This window comes from Syzygium oleosum, unplaced genomic scaffold (assembly GCF_021117445.2).
Source record: "Syzygium oleosum isolate NSW1041296 unplaced genomic scaffold, Sole_v2.1 Sole_v2.02, whole genome shotgun sequence".
NCBI lineage: Eukaryota > Viridiplantae > Streptophyta > Magnoliopsida > Myrtales > Myrtaceae > Syzygium > Syzygium oleosum.
This window is the reverse complement of record NW_026607486.1, coordinates 6363525-6373534: the sequence shown is the minus strand read 5'-3', so window position 1 is coordinate 6373534 and position 10010 is coordinate 6363525. Positions and strand designations below refer to the sequence as shown.

Here is a 10010-nt window from a genome sequence, read left to right as displayed (position 1 = left end):
AATTTCTCGCCTTCAGTATTTAAGTGATCATTTTTTCTCTGATTTGAAACTTAAGTAATCCGGCGAAAACTTTTGGTACTAAAAATGAGCACCGTACATAACTTTTGGGACTTTTAGTGTCTTTCTCCCACAATTTTTTAGTATAGAAAGTTGATGACGCCAGAGAGGTGTTTCGTTGGAGAGTTGGAATCTGAAAGCACCGACTATTTATGCGTATAGTTTTTGTTGCTTAGAAAGCAACTTGGAACGTATTCTCACCTTAATAAACTTGCATTAGTGGCAATCGCTCCGTTTATTTTGCCAAGCATTGATCAGGAATAATTCAGCATCTGCAATTTCTTCCTCCATTAATTCTTCTCAACATGAAATTTGTCTTAAGATGTCTGGATTTACCAAATAGTTTTATTGAGGAGGACACTTTTCCGATTGAGGAACATTGGCAGGATACGTTTTCTTCCTACAGACATTTTTTGCTTTGCTGAGCTTCTGCTGTCTGGTCTTTCATTTGGAATATGCAGCTTTCATCAGACTGGGACAGACATTTCTCACGAACATAATGAGCTCTAAACACAATTCAACGAAAATTTAACTATTCTGTCCTAGCTACTAACTTCTGCTTTTGGGAAGAACCTAAACCTTACCATTTCCATATAACAGGTCAGTTTTGTGTCAGTTATCTGAACTTGTTTAATCACCATATGGAACTATGCATAAGAGCAACTAAAACAAGGGCTTAATCAATTAGGAATTGAAGAGTTCCTGTCCAAAAGTTGCATTTAATTATGATTATTCAACAAATCGAATGCCAAATGTTGATGTCTTCCGCTTTATCGAAGACAGAAGGCAATGCAAATGGAGGTCCACTGCACATCCCTCACAGGAAGACAAACACTTGGCAACAAGTCTCTATAGCAAAATAGGGGCACCATTGCAATTGGTGGGGGGCTTTATAATCCTCTGAAGCACCTCTATCCTCGATTTCTGGATTTTGCGGCTACACATATCGACTTGCTTTCCCAGTCCTTCAACCTCCTTCATGATTACTCTCAGCTTCTTCTTGATGTCTGCTATTCCGAGCTTTACTTCTTCTGCTCCCTCCTCAATCGGAAAATCAGCTTTCTGCAAGAGGCCGTTGATCTGTACCTCCAAAGGGTCAATCATGTCACACCCCGAACCCCATCGGGCACTCGACACCCTTACCTGGTCGATTTGCGCGACATCCCAGGAATGTCGCCGACCTCAAATAACCATCAGAGATTTAAAGCCACAGCGGAATTCACAATTAATCCCTGACAAATAAAACTGGGGAGAATAGGGAGAATACACATATTTCTTTACATTACCAACTTATAAAATACTCACAACTTGCAACCGCCGACTTTACCACCATCGCGTATACTTGCACCCCGTGTTACAAACCATCGATATACCAAAAAGATCGATGACCTGACTTTCTATCCCAGAAATGTTACTTTCCAAAAACCTATTAAGAACCCTTGAACTAACCCCTAACGCCCGTTGCTAGGCGTCCATTCCGAGTCTAACTCCTCATCTTCCGACTCCGAACTCTCCCCGACGGATCGCTCCTCCGAGGGCTCGACTGCGCTTCGATCACAATCGGGTGATTGATGTCGCCCAACTCAGCTGGAGCTGCGTTCTGATACTCCTCAGCCAAGAAATCGAAGAAATTATACTCAGGCACGTAATTGGGATCCATGTATTCCTCAAAAGGGAGTATATACTCCGGTCTCCTACGAGGCTCTTCGGACTCGCCGGGTTCGTCCTCGGGTTCCACTTCGGGTTCCACCTCGGGTTCTACCTCGCCTCCGCTTCCTCTCGGTTCTTCCTCGGGGATCGGTTCCAAATCGATGTCCATCGAATCGTCTTCGCTTGCGACGCTTCGGGCTCGGGTTCATGCTCGGCCTCGAAGATCCCCGAGTGTGGCCGCTGAATGCAAACCCGACCGAGCTAAACTAGTATCCACACTAGTCAACTCTCCGTCTATCGGGGTACGGCCGTCGGGTCCCAATCCCCTACTAAATCAAATGGAACGTCGAAGCCTCTAACGGGCCCGAACTCATCCCCGGCTTGATCCCGGAAGAACCGGACGGTGTACTGCTTCCTCCAACAAGGGCAAACCTATATCTACGAAAACGGTAGTAGTGTGCCTAATCCAGATCATCCCATCTCCCATTGGAAACTCTGCAACGATCAACTCGGTGTGCATGGGTACCCCAAAACGCTCTGGTGGCTGCGGTGGAGGGTTCATGGTTCCTGACGGGGTTCTGAAATGTTGGTTGAGACAACCATGAGAACACTTCTCAGCAAGTCACCCCTAAACCCCACCTAGGCTATCACGTACCTCCAGACAATCACACTGCACACGTGCATTCATACACATCAAGTCATCACATCGCAGGCACCTCAAATAATATAGTCAAACTCAAACATGCGTACACCCGTACTCAATCACAATCACGCCGTATGCAACACACGCATGTACCAATTCTCATTCCACTATTCCTTCCATTCTCATTTCCTCTTTCTCATTCCTCGCGATGACCCGCGTTGAAGTACACGCCTCGTGTACACTGCGACCACTTATCACTTCCCACACCACTCGCCGGTGTCCCGCGTAAACGTACACGCCTCGGGTACACTGCAATCATTCACCACATCCGGCCCGCATACCCGTTCACGCCTCAGGCCCCAATCGCGACATGAGCATCACACGCCCTAGGCCCGATCCCAACTCAGCCCGCGCCAAATGCGACAGGCCTACATGATTGGAACCCGAGCTTATGATGCCTCGGTCCAATCCCGATCTCACCCGAGCTGATCGTGCCTCGGACCGATTCTCATTCTTGCTTTTTCAAGCCTCAGCCTGTGCCAAATGCAACAGACCTACGTGATCGCAGCCTGAGTTTATGATACTTGGCCCGATCCCAAACTCGCACTTTTGCACCTTTCACATACTTTCCCACAATCACTTGCCACACCACGATTCCTTTTTACTCATGCACACGCTCTACATGCATTTACTACACGCAATCGGCCCATCACACGTGGCCCGTGCACGCATTACTTCACACATAAAACACGCTCACTCAGCCAATTCACATGGCCACTGTCAACAATTAATTCAATCTGGCCCACGCGTGCACCAAACATGCATAATTCTATTATATAATTACACAACTAAGCACGCAATTAAATCAACTCCATCCAGAATAATTCCAAACACGCCTAAAACACGTAAATTGCCAATTTTCTCTAACCAGATGGCGTCGGATCAATTCCGATCCTTCACGACACTTTCTCGCCATTTAATGCCGGTTCTAAAAACCCAACTTGTGTCCCGAACAAATCATCACAGCCCCGTGAACAGTAAATCACAGCTGGTGAACAGTAATTCGCAGCTTATAAACACACATATAACCATCACAATCGCGAGTAATTTCAGTCACAAGGACCCTCACAATTCAGCCACGACATTACACAACAATCCGACACATATACACCACAAATCAAGCCATAAACACATTATTCCGAACCACAAATTCCAGCATGTATACTTCTCGTAGGCAGCCCTTATTTACTCTCTAAATAACCCCCAAACCATCATAATTCCAGCCATAATTTCACCCAAGGTGAACTCGATAAATTCGTCCATGAAACAAATCCCAAAATTTGCCGAACACTAGTCCATTAATACTGAAATCATTATTTTTCTTCCACCACACGACGTCAAATCGATTTCGATCCTTCACGGGACTTTTTCACCATAATTTCTTGGTTCTAAAAATCCAACTTGCGTCCCGATCGGCCCATCACGGCCCATGAACAGTATATCACAGCCACTGTTATTTTCTAATTTCCAATAATTAATGCCCGAATTAAATCCCAAGGCCCGCCATAAAATTTCCACTACCAATTCATACAATTCCGCACCTAACTTTATACAGATTTCGCCCAAAATCGCCCATCGATACCCGAAGTCCTAAATTGGGTTTAGAGCGCGACTTACCCGCGTTCTAGACTATCGCGGCTAGAACGGAAAGCGGCGGCCCTTAATCGGGAACGGCGGCGACGACGTAAGGCTCCCGGGTGGCGCGATCGGCTTGGGTGGCGACGGCGCGGCTTACTTGGCTGTGGGTCTTGCCTCACGTGAGAGAGAGGAGAGAAAGAGAGAGACGGCGGTTGGTGGTGGTGGCTTGAGGGCTGGTACGGCGGCCCGAGGCGGCCCGGACGGTGGTGGCGAGCGGCGGCGCGCGGTGGGGCTTCCCGGTGGACGGCAAGGAGCTCACGGAGGAGGGGGAAGGATTTCACGGCAAAAGGGGCGGGCTGATCGGTGAAGATGAAGAAGAGAATGGAGAGAGAGAAGACATTCTTGACTCAAATAGTGATCATTGACCCAAGGGGAAAATGACCATATTACCCTTTCCTCATATTTTTAATCCGACGGTCCCGATTCGATCTTATCTTGATCCGACGGCCGAGATCGATTCTTGCACAAAAATATCCAAGTGTATACTTGTAATTTCCAAAATATCCAAGGGTAAAATTGTCCAATCAAAATTTGAGGGCAAAATTACCAAAATGCCATTTACCCTTAAAGCTTGTCCTTTAATAAATCCTAGGGATATTTTGGTCACTTTCTCCGTTTCTTGTCCAAATCGAATTTTTCCGAAGGATTTGAGCGCACCAAAAATTCGCACGTGTCACGTGCGCGTCGTCCTAACGTTCCGTCGTAACTTCCTAATTTTCCTGTGTCCAATTTGGGCAAAATTTCAATAATTAAATTTTATTAAACGTAACTCGAGCGTTTCTCGAGCTAACGGGCGGCTTGCTGGGGAAATTCGCAGAATCGACTCATGACTGATACTGAATCGAGTCACGTGCAAGTCCGTTCGGTGCGTGATGACCTCGGTTGTCATTAAAATCGCGAAGATCAATCACTTGATCCGAGGGTACGATCGTTCGGTATAATTTCAGAATCATTCATCAAGTCGTTTCGTGGTCCAACGGAATCACCCGCGATCCACTACTAGGGCAGTGGCGAACTGACCCTAACTATCCTTGGATCGGCCAATGCAGCTCAAAATATCACTTCCACGATTTAATGGTCGAAATCCATTCACGATCGAATTTCCTTTAGTCGCGTGAATTTAATTTCCCCTATTAGCCTTTCCCTAATGGTTAGCATTCCCAGGAATGATCAGTTCCGGGCGAGAACTGACTACGAGTACATTCATAAAATTCAGTATTTCATAAATCCCAAATGGACTAATTTTTTTCAGGATGTCACAAATCATACTTCTGATTTTGTCCAGGTCCTTGAGAGCACGAAAGGAACCGTCCTGTAGAGCTTTCAGTTGCAAGAAATTATTCATGTAAATCATGGTGACTTCTCTTACAGAGTTTCTTGCATTTTGGACTCCTAGACATTGTTCGCATCATTGAAGCTACTTAAAAATCAAGCCAGCCTCACGATGTTCATTATGTTAATTGCCAGAATTTCTAGGGAAAACTATGGATGCTGACTTGGTTTGACTAAATTACGGGGATGATCACTGTAATTACAAAAAGGGACGAAAAAGGTTTGTAGTACTCACTTGCATTGAGGTGATCACCTCCTCCTGACCTTTCAATGCATTTTCATAATTCTTCCAAAGGGAGTCAATCCACTTGCCAATCGCATCCATGGGGATGGCGGTTGCAGCCACTAGGGCAGCAACGACTGGCGGAGCAGCCACCGCAGCAGTCATGACCGAAAAGATCAGAATGGCTGCGAAAGTTGCAACCAGTATCATGCTTGAGATTTTCTTCCACATCTGTATGCTCTTGAGCTTCTTCTCAATCTTATTCTTCTTGATTCGCAACTTCTTGAGCATGGACCTCTTTTTGCTTGTAAATCGTCGGAAAGATCTCGTAGAACTCCTTGGGGAAAGGGTCTCTGGTCTCCTTGAATTTTGTCAGTTCCTCCAAGATCATCGAGTAACTAAATTTATCCAAGGTATCTGCATCAGTTTCATGTGAAACAGAAAAAGCATGCATATTCCTCACCAACTTAACCTTATAATGTTAGGATATCAAATTTTAGAAATCAACTCGATATCATTGGCATGTTAGGATATGAAGTTGAATGCAAATGCATAGAGAAAATAGGGGAGATTGAATGACTTAGCCAATAATTGAAAATAGTGGCTAGCAAGAACCAATATACTAGGATACGTGTGCTCGAAATGAAGTTCCTTGAGAACTGAGATACATGTACCTGTAACGCCCCTCCCCATCTCCTTCTTCGAAGCAATGAAGTGCAGCGATAATTGGCAAATGGGCATCGCGCGCATGCTTCAAGCAATTCTCAAGGGCAGCACAGAAATCGAGGGTGCGCAAGCTATCTTTGAAGTAGTCCTCAACAAGCTCGAACAGCTCTTGATTTCTCCAGATGTCTTTCTTGCTATCCAAGATGACTTCGACAACTTCCTGGTTCATCTCCAAGAGGCACTCGGTTATCTCTTTCAGAGAATCCAGTAAGAGAGCTCGGACATCAACCCCGGAAGCAAGAGTGCTGAGGACTTGGTTCGTCCGTGCTTGGAGGTTTGCATCGAAGGTTCGCAAATCCGGGTCAGACTCGCACGCTATTCGGTACGAGCTGATGAGTTCCTTTGGGTACGGGACTTTGGGTATTGAATTAGCGTTTGTTGATGAGGGAACCGCTGGAGGGTTTCTTCTGGTGTTGGAGTTTGCCATTGACCTTCAGGTGAGATCGTGAGGTTTAAGAAAAGGAAAAAATGAAGCAGTCACAGAAGTTTATGTCCCTTAGAAATTTCAGAGCATGCAAAAAGGAAATTGAAAGGAAGAGCATGGGAAGGAATTCCGAACTTTGTCAGAAGACGGTGGTCGCATGTCCCAAAAGTTAAACTATTACAACAGCAATAACCAGTACAGGCCCATAACAGGCAATCATATAAAGACTCAAAACCAGAACATTAAACTCTAATTCGAGAACCAAGACTATCTATGTTGATGAACATAACCAATAATGCATTATCACAATGCATAGTTTACGTGTCACATGTGCTGTTGAGGACAAGAATTAGATAATTTTGATGAGATTCACTCCCTTCTCACATGGATAAGAGACACATTTTATGCAAGAAAATGTCATACGAGTATGATTTGATTCTGGGCTTGCTCCATTGGTTCAATAAGAAAAAAGAACATACTTTCACTAAATGACTTGAGTAATAAGATTAACAAAGTCCACGTCCTATACTTAAGTAGCTAAAACGACGCGAAATTCACATTTTTTTTTGTTTAGGAGCAATTACTTAGCGGTAATAAAAAAAGGGTCCACGAAAAAATTAAAAGTTTTATCTTGATCTTTTTGAGAAATAGAGAAAAATCATAACGAATTTTTCGAAGTTCAATGGAAAAAAAGAGTTCATCGATTGAGAAATCCAGACAATAAAAAAAAATAAGACGACTTAAGAGATTTAGTACACCTTTTCTTTTTTCTATTATAAATATGGAAAAATATATTTTCCTATCCAATTTTTTGGATTCGATAGCACTTTAACAAAAAGGTGGGAACTTTCACGCAAGGCACGTTGCTAAAACGAGGTGAAACTAATCTTCATAATTGAGGAAAATGTCATACAAAAAAATCCCAAAAGTTATTATCATCATGTAATTAAGAAGATAGCCATTTCTCACAAAATTACCATTTGGAATGTTCATCCAACCCTAAGAACAATTCAATTCTCACTTCGCGAACTGATATGCGCATCCACTGACCACCATACGCCGATAACCAAGCCAGCTAAATGTAATCTCAGATGGAAAAATGAATCGAATGAAATCTATATGATGTTTAATATGAATGTTCATAATCGTAGGGTAGCACATAACAAACAGCAGCCGAGCATAAGGGTCCGCCTCTTGCCTATGTATTAGGTGATTTTCTAGTGCTTAGATCATGAAGATGCCCCAAAAGAAATCATTTCTAGGGTCTCCGACAGTCATCCTATCGAAATGGGCTAATACACACTTTTTCAAGCACAACAAGGGAGTTCTATGAGTTATAATCAAGTGTGGTCATGAATTTTTGAAAATTCATGAGGGCCTTCTCATATACCTAGCCTGCATGATAATCAACAGAAAGTTAAGGTACCACAATCTCTACAAGATCTAAAATCATAACAGGAATACAATCCAACAAGCAAGATTGCTAACTCTTTTTGCACCATTGAATATAAGTTGGAGTTTTCCTTACCTAGCTGAGCTGCTTCTTGTGATTGACTGCCACGGGGACAGAAGATGGAAAAGAGAGAAAGGGAGAGGGCAAGATAGTTTGTTGAATGTTGTGGAGATGATGCACCCTTTCATGTGAGTTTTATAGATTTTCATATTCAAGGATAAACATGATCCCAACTATATAGATTGCGTGCGAAGGAAGCTAAATATTGGGCATAGTTACCGAGAATGCTCATGCAGTTACCGAGAATGCTTATGCCAGATCAGCATTTTCTATGCTCATAGGTTTAGAGATAAGCTGTCGACACCCAAGCTGTTCCGTGTTACATTTGTACAGAGATTTGTAATGCAGATTACTTGATCAGGCAGACATATTGATACTTCCGTAGTTATCACATGATAAAAAGCCTAGATATAATGCGGATTACCCCTTTAGTTGTTGGATGCTTGCCAGTATAAAACCTTGACAACCGATTTTCCTTTTGTGTTAGACATAGAATATGTTGACTTGTATTATACCTCCTTTTATTTTTCCTAGAGAGATTACTTCTTACATCTTCTAGGTAATTATGCTGTGCATCTTGTATTTTCCCGAAATTAGAACTTAGCATGTCATATCTTATCAAAAGGAAAAAATTATGTTTGTGAAAGAACATGCTTTTTCCTTAGTTTTAGTTGCTTTCCTCTTTCTCTCTTGTTGCCAGTACCTGTGGTTTTTGCTTTAGGGGTTCAAGTTAGTGATGAGACTCTGTAGCTCGTCCAGCAGGGGCATTTATGGCGAGATGTGAACTCCGTCGAGCAGTGGCGGCGGATTGATAGGGTGATGATGATGCGTGTGGTTGCGCGCGATGGTGGATCGTCTGGTGTGGTGGTGCTCTGCCCACTAAAGACACTGAATTCTAGACCATGAAGTGAGCGGTTGATAAAAAGGGACAAGTGCTAGACATTTCACATGGAGAAAAAATGATTCGATTAAGGGAGAGAGAGAGAGTAAAATAATGTAAAAATGGAAAAACACACGAGCAAAATCATCATGGGAAACTATATTCTTTTGAAAAGTTAATTATACGTTTGAGTGATTAAAAGGATGATGTTCAATGCCATATGTCCAGGCAGCAACTTCAATGTTGCCACACAGAATAATCTTTTTCTTTATGTTGGGTCAAGGAGATTTTTCCCCCCTTTTGTTGCTATTTGATTGTTCTCATGATAGACTACTACGTGTAATTAATATCATCCTAGTAAACTTGGATGAAGTGATAGATGAAATCAATGTGAAATGGCTGGGATCATATGTGAGCAATAAAGAAAGCAGCGTCATCTAAATGTGAATTAACGAAGGCTCAAAAAGAAAATTAGCTCCATTTTTTCAATAGACCAATTAATCTCAACAAGAGTTACGAAAATGGGCTGCGCCATTTATGTTTTATAGAGAATATGGAGGCGGAAAGAAACTAGCCCTCCTTGATCATTCTCTCTCGACTTTCATGTCCGAGCAATTAGCTTCGTAAAAGAGGATAACCACTGTTGGTTAGGACGTTGGAGGATTTTCAATATAGGAACTAGAGTTCACCTATTGAATCCCACTACCTACATGTAAGCTATTAGTTATTAATAATAAAATTGCCACATTTTTAATGTCAAAGGTCACCCCCACACTCTCTGTCTCTGTCTCTACCTGTTTTTCTTCACGTAAAACAAGCCAGAGACAGTGAGTACTGAGTTCTAAGCAACAAAGCAACGGAGGG

At 42.9% G+C, this 10010-nt stretch overlaps 1 pseudogene; it reads right to left on the bottom strand.

Annotated features, from left to right (window-relative positions):
* Positions 1-906: 906 nt before the first annotated feature.
* Positions 907-6756, bottom strand: LOC115665627 (UPF0496 protein At4g34320-like; annotated as a pseudogene).
* Positions 6757-10010: the final 3254 nt, after the last annotated feature.